At 38.2% G+C, this 12,084-nt stretch overlaps 1 long non-coding RNA gene across 3 annotated transcripts in view; it reads right to left on the reverse strand.

Moving 5' to 3' along the window:
• The window catches only part of LOC120103506 (uncharacterized), a 105,344-nt gene extending 101,168 nt beyond the window's left edge, over positions 1-4,176 (reverse strand). The window contains exons 1-2 of one of the 3 annotated variants that reach the window (XR_015622909.1): positions 4,077-4,150; positions 678-781 (exon numbers count right to left, since the gene is read on the reverse strand). This is a non-coding gene — a long non-coding RNA (uncharacterized LOC120103506). Of the gene's footprint in view, positions 1-677; positions 782-4,076 lie in introns of all 3 variants that reach the window. The other 2 variants (XR_015622908.1, XR_015622911.1) reach the window with 2 other exon arrangements.
• Positions 4,177-12,084: the final 7,908 nt, after the last annotated feature.

The following is a 12,084-nucleotide window of genomic DNA, read 5'->3' on the forward strand; positions in this document are numbered from 1 at the left end:
TTATAGCAACAAAAAAACTATTTAAAAAAAAAAGAACCAGAAATGTACAAAACCATTTGGGTTTTATGTTTCTATGGAGAATAGAAGCATCCAGAAAGAAGAAAGACAAGCTTTTCAAAAAAAAGCCATAGGTGGTGACCTTTGACTAAGCAATACAGTGAAAGTTATGTAGCTTTCCCATGGAGAAAGTCCTTTGAAAAAGTCACTGGACATTAGAGATAATGTTTGCATAATTTTCTTTTATATCTTTAACTGTAGTTTTGTAAAAAGATTTGTGAAAATAAAATTATATCCATTACTAATATGAATACAATTGAACTTACTCTCAATGAAGACCAAGAGTTAGATTCACTTTTTAAAATCATTAATTTTGGGCTGGAGAGATGGCTCAGTGGTTAGGAGCACTGACTGCTCTTCCAGAGGTCCTGAGATCAACTCCCAGCAACCACATGGTGGCTCACAACCATCTGTAATGAGATCCGATGCCCTCTTCTGGTGTGTCTGAAGACAGCTACAGAGTACTCATATAAACAAAATCATCAATTTATGACTAGTGCCAGAGGTATTTCAAGATCAAAATAGCAGATTTATAAAAACAAAAACCTAGTAAATAATATCAGAAATATAGAAGATGGAAGGATCTTATAAATAACTATAGAATTATGAAAAATACTAACTCTGGAGAATGGCAGTATGTGCTATACAGGACAATGCGTCTGACTGAGATGATTCTTCTGAATTCATTCCATTCCAATGTATACAATAAAAGTCTGAAATACAGCTAGCAATGTTAAAGAAAAAAGTGAGAGTTGCACTGTTGGTAAAAGACTAATGTATATTACCACATTATTTACACAGTTTAAGAAATCAAATATGACAAATTTAATACTAGAACAATGGAATTAAACTATTAAGCCAGGGGACGATATCAGTTCATCCCTTATAGAAAATATGACTTCTAAGAGGCACTTTAGTTTACCTACAACCAAGGTATGTTATAGTCGTAAATTCCCTATGCACAGTATAATAAACCAGAAATTTATTACAAAATGATTTCAAAACCAATATAATCACTTGTAAATAAAACAAAATCTCTGCCAAATCATATTCAGCTCAGAAGCTAAATCAAATCTGCAGCATCAAGTTATTAAATTTAACTACAGGAAGATTGTTATGTGTCATGCTAATCTCATCATAGCTATTGGGTCTCTTTCAGGTGTGGTTAGAGCTTTATAAAAAGCAAAATTCATTTGCCTAATTATGTTTTTCATTAAATAAGAAAGAATGAAACAAAACGCAACTAATATTAAACCCCACAAACTAAGAAATTCACATCAAATAAACCTAATTAATCAATGGCTACCAAATCAATAGCTACTAAATTTGAACAGTGACAGTTTTAAATTTATGAGAATGCATTGTTTTTCATTATTATTTATGTTACTTGTGTGTGTGTGTGTGTATGTATGTATATGTCTCCATGTGCTTGTATGCACATATGTGAACAGGTGCCCAAGGAGTTGTTAACTTGCTGTAATACTGTAAATTTTCTCAATCTTCAACTATAATTTAAATCAGAAAAACCTTCTTGGGTGGGTGGGTGGGAATTGTATTAGGTTGTCTTAGTGGTGATTGCTGTCAACCCATGGTGGCTTTTATACAGCTGTATTAGAGTAACACTGACAGGCAGCATGAAGTCACTTACTTTATCCCTAGTTGAATATGAGCCTATAAAACACAGGGCCATCTTAGAGGAGTTTGGACATTGGTTTCATTGCATGCCCTCCCAAGCTGCTTCATGTGAATCTTCCTATCTTGCTACAGGTTATCTCCCGGAGAACAAAGTCCCTTTCCTCATGAGTGAATGACAAAAGTGAATAAGGAGTGGTCAATTTCTCCAGGTCTGAGCCTTGAGCTAAACAGCTTCAAGGAATACGGCATCTGTAGATGTATCCTCTGGAAAACGCAGTGACCTTGCCTATTGGGACAGCATCCCCATATTCAGGAACCTGAACAATCAGATGAGAAATCTGGAGAGGTAGTGGGTGGGGCAAGAGAGCTGCTTCAAGGTACATAATTGTCTTCATGGATGCAGGTGGCCTGACACCAGAAGCATTTCACTCATCCTAAATATGTATTTCTTGGCTTAGTCAGTATCCAGAGAGTGTGGGGACTGTGGAGAGGATGAGGATGATGCTTTGGTCATGGCATGGTGAAGAATGTTTGCAGCATTAGCTCCTTTATGTGACTTATATGACGGGAATAAAAGGCTGATTTTACTAACATATCCAAATGCTTCCTTAACGGTTGCTTAAATAAGGACAGTTCTGCTGCGAGAACAGTTTATAAAAGCCAATTTCCTAGGCCTAGATGGTGCCTGCAGAACAATATTTTTCTAAGCCTTGATTCAGTATGGAGAATCGAGGAAACTGCCTTTTTGTACATAATCATGAAAAACAATTAGTTCTTTGTGGTAAATAGAAAAGACTTTCCAAAAGAAATTCTTAGGCATGAGTTTATCAATCAAAGCCTAGGGGAACAGAAGAGAAATAATTTGTGGAGGATTAGGAAAACTTTTTCCTTCCTCCAATTAGAAATATGATATGTGTAACCCTTGATCTTTATGAGTTGTAAGGCAATTTTATTGCTTTTCTTCTCTATTCCATCCCCCAATGCCTTGCTGGCACAGGAAGTGGGACAGTTATGAAGAAGAATGAGGATCCCCAAGTATGTCAGAGACATACCACAAGCACATGCAATGCATCCTGTGCTTTATTGTGCTGCTATTTTATCGTGAGAATTTAAAAATTTCAGTGAGAGCATTGGCATGTGAAGTCATCAACCAGAAATAACCTAGCATCAAAGCCCTAAATGGCCTCGCTGATGGGCGGCTTTGCTGGGACTGCCGAGTACTATTTCCTCTTTCTTAAGCTGATCTGCTCTCTACATAAAGGAGGCAACACTTTTAGCAACATTCTTGAAAGTAATAGGCTTTAATGTGATTCTGTTCCTTATCGGTAAAGATCCCATTTCTATAGACACCAAGTTAAGTTAAAAAGGACTTGCTAGCTGTCTACACTATAGATATCAAGTAAACTGAAAGGGATTCCCGCCTGTTTATAGTAGCTAGACATAAAATATAAAGTTTTAAGATGAAATTAAACTTTGGGAACCTTCTGTTAATTCTCTTATTGCATAGAAAAGTAATTTTAAAAATGCTGGTTTCCTGACCACGGCTGTTAAGCTAAATGGATCTTTCAGAATTCTCTACTTAGGAACATTATTTGTTTGTTGTATAAGTATTTTTATTATATTAAATATGAGTGTTTTGTAAATTAACCATCATATTTTGCTTGACTATTTCTAAAAAGTACACAAATAAATATTTGACATTCTTTGAGAAACCATCAATATTTGGAAATCCTACAACAAGGATTTTAAATTTTGCAAAGCTGATAGCAGAGTAGAAAATGGGCAGCTCTCCATACATAGATATTCTCCAACAACAGAGCTAGCAAGCTATAAATCAAAACTATTCTATAAAAGAGATAAAATTGTCCTGAATCATTGATGGGTAAACAGCACAAAGTAACAAATGTTGGCATGGATATTACACTTCAATTGGGCAGGCACTGTCAGTAAGGTAGAAATTGGGAGGTTTCCCAAGTTTTAAGCAGAAACTCCATCATTTTCTGGTTGAGAAACCCACTGACTGTCCAATACAGAGTGACTGACCAGTTATTACTAACTATATCAAAGATCTGAAAACTGAGATGATGATGTCCTTTGTTGAACACTGTGAATAAAACCATCAGATTACTACATTAGTTTTCTTGTTGCCCAGATAAAAAGCTCTTGAAGTAGGTGCATCATGGTTTTAGAAAAGCATTCAAAAGGTTATTGATCAATGACAAATTGTTAGCCAGAAAACATGTGTTTCTACTCTGTGACTATTTGAACCCATGTATAACCCATGAATGTCACCTCTCCAAGTTTCTTCTTTGTCTGGAGAGCCTTCCCACTGACTCTGTGCTGAGTAGCCCCTTTGGTTCAATATTCATAACTTTCTTACTGACCCCAAAAAGTGTAGAACATGGACTTGACAGGTGGAATCGAATCCTTGATTAAACTGGAAGGGAGCGAGGGGAAAAAATCAGAGTTTAAAATGGTCTTGAAAGTTCACAATGTGGGTCCTCAGCCATTGTGATGAAATTAGATTTTTTTATTGTCCAAAGTTCCATAATTGGGGTTAAGAACATTTACATCAATACTGAAATTTGGAAACTAAGAATTTCTGAATGTTTTAGTTTTAGGAGTATCTCATGTACCCAATGCTTTGTATAAGTGAATTTGCATAAAAATATATATAAGAGAAACTAGGTTAGAGGAAGCTTGGGGTTCAGGCCTGAGTAGTGAGCTTTCCAATTGAGATGTAGTTAAGTTTGATGTTTCAAACAGCATGGGAAAGAGACAGGAGGAATAAAGACATGGAGAAAACTCTGAGGTTAATGAGTATGGGGACACACGAGAACAAATTGTGGCTGAGGGGAATATAGTCATTCATTAAAAATTCCTTCACATACTAACTAGTGATTAATCTCCAAGATTATGAAAAGACAAAGGAGGGCATCTCACTCCACCCTCTGAATTCACAATTGCTTGAGAGAAAACACATGGATGCTTCTAACATTAAAAACATGAAAAGGGGACTAGAGAATACCAAGGCAACGGAAACAAACTTCTTGGTGGAAAGAGAAGACAGTTGGGATAGTATGATGCTGGGAAGATTTGGCTTATGGTTCATGGCCTTCCTAATGCTGTGACCTTTAACACAGTTCCTAATGTTGTGATGATCCAAGCCCATAAAATTATATCATTGTTACCTCATTTTAATTTTGTTACTGTTCTTAATCGTAATGTAAATAACTGAAATGCAGGAGGTCTGATATGTGACTCCCAAAGGGATTGTGACCCACTGGTTGAAAACTTGTGGCTTAGAAGACAAAGTCAAGGAAATGAGCTATTTAACTGAATCATCCTGACAATGCCTTTGCCATTCTACTAATCTACTACGTTCATTTCTCTGTGGCAACTTTGCTTCTTCTGTTAGCCCTGCTGGAATATCACCTCTCCAAACTTCTATTTTCTTTTGAAGATTGCATAACAACCTCATTCCTCATGCCCAACCAACACATATGTCTAAGCTGGCCCCAAGAGTAAGTTACTGTGTCACCTTGAGAATCGTAGAGTGCTTCCTTCTATTGGGGTCAACCGACAGAGCTTAGGGAAAGCTGCTTTTCAGAGCAGGGGCAAGCAGTCTCTGACCATGCTTTGAACTCAGTGTCCATTCTTGAGATGTATACAGTATGTGGACTAGGCCTGGTGATGAACATCTGTAATCCTAGCACCCAGGTGACAGAAAGATGATCACTGAGTGCATGGCCAACCTGAGCTGCATAGTGAAACCCTATCTCAAAACAACAAAATCGCATAGTGATAGCCAAATAGTTCACTTCTTCAATAAAAGCTCCTGCCACTGAGAACTTACTCAAGACCCTTCCTTTTTCTCTTGCTTTATTTCCGTCTCAGAAGTCAGGGTTTTGTCTGAAAATGTGCCCTGAATAACCTGCCAGGAACTTAAGTGACTAGGTTGTTCTTACTCTTGTGACAGTGACAAGTTAGATAAAAGCCCTGGGTCCTGTGAGTGGCCTTGGTTCCTGTGCAACCACTGTGCCAACTGTGATGATCTGATTCATGTAGAGTCTAAGCACAAAGAAAACACATTTTGTGTCCATATACCCAGAAACTTGCCAAGGTATCTTTCTAACATTGAGGATGCTTTCCTCTCCATGTCCATTACAGTTGTTGAAAGCCTTAGGCAGGGACAGTAGTTCTCTGGGCTCAGTGGTGTACATTCTAGTCTCCTCCCCAATGGCAACAAATCTTCCCTGTCAAACATCCCTTCATCTTGTTACAAATAAGGCTGGTGGATGGGACCTGCCCAGGGAACCATCAGCATGCTGGTGATTGCTTTGAAAGCAGTATTACGCTAATACGGTATCTCATTAGAACACCTTTGCTGGGAGCTGGAGGTTTCTTCCCGATCCAAACGGAAGATGGTCCTGTTCATTATGTGTTCAGAAGAGCTGCTTCCCTGTGCCATAAAATGGCCTGAGGAGAGAGCATCTTTTGACCTTTGTAATTGCTACAATATTATGTGCTGTGCTTTCTCTCGTTGTACAGAGCAGTAAATATTGCAGATCTGTACCTTTTTTTTAGCCTAAAATGCAATTAAAATACCTAATATTTTCTGAAGTAATTTCACTGATGTGCCACTACCTAATGCCTAGACGTAGTGTATGTAGAGGGACTGTCGTGCAGGTGGCAAGAGTCAGGGTCCATTTACGATAATTCCCAGCTACTGGCTGGGGGCCTTAAGTTGCAGAATTAGCTCAACCAGGGATCTGGCTCCTGGCTTCAGACTCATTAAGACAGTCTTGTCAGGGTATGTATGTGATCACTTCTGGACTGCAAGCTAAGCCCAATAAATTGCTGAACTCGGCTTAAAGAAGTTAATTACCAAATCTGGTGCATGTGGTGCAGGAAAGAAAAGGACAGGAACTACAAATTAATGTGCAGAACAGCAGCTTTATTTTTTAAATTAACCTCAAAAATATAAATATTCCTCAACTACTATCTACTCCGGAGTACATGTCTCAGTTCCTACTTTTTTTCTATTAATATATTTATTTATTTACTTAACATCGCAATTGATGTTCCCTCTTCCTGTTCCCCAATACTTTCCTTTTCTAATCTCATAGAGCTGGGAAGAACCCCTTCACAGGGTTCCCCCTCCCTGAAGCCCAGTAAATGTATACAAAAGTGGAAGAGGAGGGGAATCTTCCATTTGATCCCATGCCCTCTGTTCTTCTAAGTTGAATCCAAAATTCCTTTTCAACCAGACGTTCCAGAACTATTATGGTTTTCCTGGACTGGATCTAAACTCACTAAGAAGTCAAAGCAGATCTCTGGGTGCTAGTGAGAATGGACTCTATAAAAGTAGGACTTCATCTTGCCACTCTCGATCCCTTTGGTACCCAGATCAGCTCCTGGAGCCACACGTTCAGGTTTGGCATGTAGGAAGAACAAAGAAGGGAACCCAGTTCGTCCACTGATAACTTTTCAGCATAATTAAAAGAACAGAATACAAATGTAACAGGAGGCTCTAGGCAGCAAGGCTGGCCCTCCTTAACTACTTATACCACAGATCACAAATATTTGAAAAAAAAATGCACCTGTGGATCTTCAATCACCATACTCTAAACAAAATAGAAAAATAATTATGTACATAGCAACTGCATTGATTATGTATTATAATATTCATCTACTGATGATTTGAAGTACATGGGAGGCTATGGGCAGGTTACACGCAAATCCTGCACCACGTTAGGGTAGGGATTCAATCATCCTCTAAGGACTCTGGACAAATCCTCCATGCAGAATGAAAGACAGATTTATGAGTTAGATGCATTGGTAACACTGGGGTATGAGAACTAAGGATGTAGAAGAGTTTAAAAAAAACATTGAAAAGCCAGTTTGAAAGGTTTCAAATTCTGGGACTATTATTCCATATTTAAGAAAGCTCCTCATTCCTCATGCCAAAAGAACCAGCATTTCCAAAGTACTTACGAGGAGGCAGGTGCTGCAATCTGAGGTGTGTAATTTTTCAGTTTTGTTATGTAAATATGGCCCACATAAGCACAGCTATACCAATTTAATGGATATAGAGATTGAGGCTGAAGAAATGTAGGTCGTGTCCCAATTGCATAATAGTTGTAAAAAAGCAAACTAAGATTTCAAATGCCATTTCTTAAATTTCACATACTTGATTCATCCGCACAACCATGCCAGGCAACTGGAAAATGGGAAAAATAAAATCCTAGTCTCCTTGCCAAGAGGAAAAAGTATACACATTTAATCTTTCTTCATTCTAATTCTTCAAATGCTGTATTCATTACTTAGGTCTTTGTTTCCTCTCAGAAGTAAATCCAAACTTTGCCATGAATTTATTTGCTACATTAAGAATCAGGCCAAGAAGAATGAGGCTAGAAAACAGCCCTTGCCACTCTCTCCTCCTGTCTTCTCCTATTTATCCTGGAAAGGCTTTGCAGTTGCCTAATGGTTACGACATCAACAAAATAACTTCTCTCCCTTTCCTCATTAAACTAAACACAAAAAAAGCAACCCACCAACTGATGTACTGCCTCCTTGTTGACTGGTGGCTCATTACAGAGGCTAATAAGAGAAAATACATTCTCATATACTGATCATTGGTGCTCAGAGAATTTGAGAAAAGCCACCTACTGAGTAAGTATCCATTTCCACTCTGACTTTGTATGTATTAGTCTGGTCAATTTTCCCAAGCTGGTCTGATTAGGAAAGTTTTATTAAAACAAATGGAGATGAGACTTAAAGTTAGTCGACAAAAACAGAAGCTGAGCCTGAATGAACCACACAATCTCTGCCCTTGGCCAGATGTGCATCCTACTTGGCAGAGGCTGATGGTACAGAACACGGTGTATTCACTGACAGTCAGGGGATTATCCTTCCTTCCTTCAACTGGACTACATTCCCCAATCTTCCCGCCAACCATCCACCATTTCCCTTCTTCCATGTATTCGAGAGAAATATGCAGGTCAACTTCATGGCCACATATCTAAAGGCACACAATTAATTTCTGTACCAGTCCACCCTACCTTACCCCCCAACCCCCTGTTGTGCATGTGTGATCTGCTTCTTGAATTCTTTGGCTCATGGTGACTTTCCATATACCACATATCAATTGTGATTGATATTTTCTTACTTCTTTTTTTAAAAATATTGAAATTTATTTTATGGATATGGGTGTTTTGCCTCTGTATATGTCTGAGCAACACCTGTGTAACCAGTGCTTTTAGGATCAGAAGACAGGGGACTCAAGTTGCAGAATGTTGGGAGCCACGATCAAGGTGCTAGGAATTATACCCTTCTCTTCTAAAGACACCTAGTGCCCTCTTTACAGGCCATGTAGATGTTTTAAACTGAGTTTCTAAATAACTTTATGCACACCTTCTCTTCATATTCCCAAATGCAGTCACCAATTAGACCTTTTGTAAGTAAAATATTGATTTAATTTTTTACATTTTAAGCTTTTAAGATTTCAAAGACAGCTTATTAATACATACAATGCTGGTTTAATTAATACATGCTTCATAATACTTACATAAATGATACATGGATTTATTTGATTTTTAGGGCATGAATAGGCACAAATATACAAGCAAATTTCCAAGTACTAGCATAAAAACCCTGAATTACATAGAACAATGTACAATGTATCTACTTATACACGTACATATCAGTTCCTTCACAGTAAAATTGACTTTGCACATAAACATAGCACAAAGCTTATCAGACTACAGGTTCAAATAAGAGGCTCTTGTGAGATTAATTGAATTGAAAACTTAACCAAATTTAATACAGATAACTGCAAGATTTACTAGCAACCCATCTGTTTCACATCAGTAAAAACTTCCAGCCCTAACCTAATTTATAAACAGAGAAATATAAGAGATAAACCAACCAAGGAATATAAATAGAGGGCAGGAATGAGGATTAGTCTATAATTCCATTTCTGAAAGTCCCGTGAAAGGTTGTATGGTCCTTGTTGTTCTTCTTGTTGTTTGTTTTCTGAAACTCTAGGGATAAATCTCTCAGATTCATGTTAGAATGCAAAAGAAGAAGTCTGAATTTGAAATGAAGTGCCACTCCAGGTTTCTAAGCCCCTTGTATAAAATGAGGCATCTCAGAAGCCAGAAGATGTTCAACTCAACAAAAGTTTTCAGAGGTGACAATGAATAATCCATTTTTTTTACAAAATAACTCCAGAGTAATCTCTAAGATATGACAGGAACACTTCCTGGTGCAAGAGCGGGCTTGGAAGCTCCCACTAGCAGGGTACTGAGGAGTTTGGGCAGATCACAGACCTGGAGTGGAGGAAGTAACAAGACTCCTGAGCCTTAAGAGGGTAGAATATCAAGGACTCCACAGACACCTAATGCCAAGTCATACAGGAGTGAGGCACAGCTAATACAAACTGTCAAGAAGGTTGGTCTTCAACTGTTATGAAATTGTGGGGCCAGACTTAGGATACATCTCAGTGGGTAAAGCTCTTCCTGTGAGCATGAGGACCTGAGTTCAGATCATTGCAGCCTACATAAATAAGGAGATTATAATACATACCTGTAATTCCAATGCTATTTCAATGAAATATGAGGTAGAGTCAGAGGAAACTCTAGAAAGTCACTGGACTGCTGGATTGTACAACAGTACAAACAGATGAGCCCTGTCTCAACCAAGGTGGAAACAAGGGCTGATGCCTGAGGCTGTTCTCTGATCTCCACATTTGATTGGTAGAAAATGCATGCACACGTGTGCGCGTGTACACACACACACACACACACACACACACACACACAAACGTGCACACACGAGCACACATACACAAAAATGGGAGACCTATACATGCTTCTGCTCTCTCCAGTGTGGTCATATTGGGCTGAAAGAGTAGGGTGTCTAAACTTTTATAATCCAAGGAACACCAGGATTCATGCCTTCTAAACCAGTACCACATGGGTGATTCTTACAACTACCAATTTCAGTTGCATGTACAAGGTACAACCTTAGCTACCTCTGGAACACAGTTTCAATGTATGGACTCTTGTGAAAATACTTTCCAGACAATTTCTCCTCAATGATTCTGTTCTCTTCTTAATCAACACTAATTTCTTAGCTCTAGCTTATCAGCATCTATTGTTCCAGTAACACAAAGTTTTATTTTATTGGCTCTGTTCTCTTGTTGATTGCAACTGATTCTTTGGCCCCGGCTAAGTAGAATCTCAGATTTTCAACTCAAAAGAGTCAATCGTACTCACAGAGTCTTTAAACTTTCTTCTGAACCTTCACAAGCCAGACCTCCATTATGTGCACTGCTCTCAAAATTCTTATTTCTCAAGTTCCTAAATAATGACACACTGAGTTCTTAACACAATGGCTTTCCTAGCCCAAAGTTCCCACCATCCTCCCCAAAATATGGTCAGGTCTTTCACAGAAATACCCCACTATTCTGGTACCAATTTATCTTAGGGTTACTATTGCTGTGTCAAAACACTATGACCAAGCGACTTGGTGAGGAACGAATTTATCCTACTCCTGCATATTACCACTGTTTATCATCAGTGGACAGCAGGACAGGAGTTCACACAGGGCAGAAACCTGGAGGCAGAGGCTGATGCAGAGGACATGAAGGGTTACTGCTTACTGGCTTCCTCCCCATGGCTTTCTCAGCCTGCTACCTTATAGAATCCAGGATCACTGGTCACAAATGGCACCACCTACAGTGGGTTGGATCTTCCCCCATCAATCACAAAGTAAAAAAATTCCCTACAGCTGTATCTTACGGAGGTATTTTCTCAGTCGAGTTTCCTCCTTTCAGAGAACTCTAGCATATGTCATTGCTACATAAAGCTAGCCACCACAATGCCAAAGGCAAATTTCTATACTCGAAGCATCCATATACAGACTCAGAGACTGCATAAAAAGCATGCTAGGAAAACCACAGGAGCAAGGGACCAAATTAAACCTGATGAACTGAAAGAAATATTGAAGATACAACCAAAGAAGTCCTTTTATAATACTTTAATTGTGAGGACATTTATAGAATGAGAACAGACTGCTAAGAAAAACAAAACAAATAAACAACACAACCAATTACAGACTTTTAAAAATGAGGGTACAATCAGAACCATGAGGGCAAAGACAAATTAAAGTGAGAAACTTAATTCTTTCTGTTGAAAACTAGAAAATAGACTGCCATCCTTTTTATACCGTATTAAAAAAACATTTGGCTTAAAAAACAAGTACTTGCAATTTATTTCTCTGTTTATAATATATGTAAATCTTTTAAAGGATTTAGTAAGATCCTTTCTAGCTTTACTCCCAGGAATTTCTTTGTCAATAACTTATTCATATTTCACAGAAATGCCT

The sequence above is a fragment of the Rattus norvegicus genome, chromosome 6 (genome assembly GCF_021556685.1).
Source record: "Rattus norvegicus strain SHRSP/BbbUtx chromosome 6, alternate assembly SHRSP_T2T, whole genome shotgun sequence".
Classification (NCBI taxonomy): domain Eukaryota; kingdom Metazoa; phylum Chordata; class Mammalia; order Rodentia; family Muridae; genus Rattus; species Rattus norvegicus.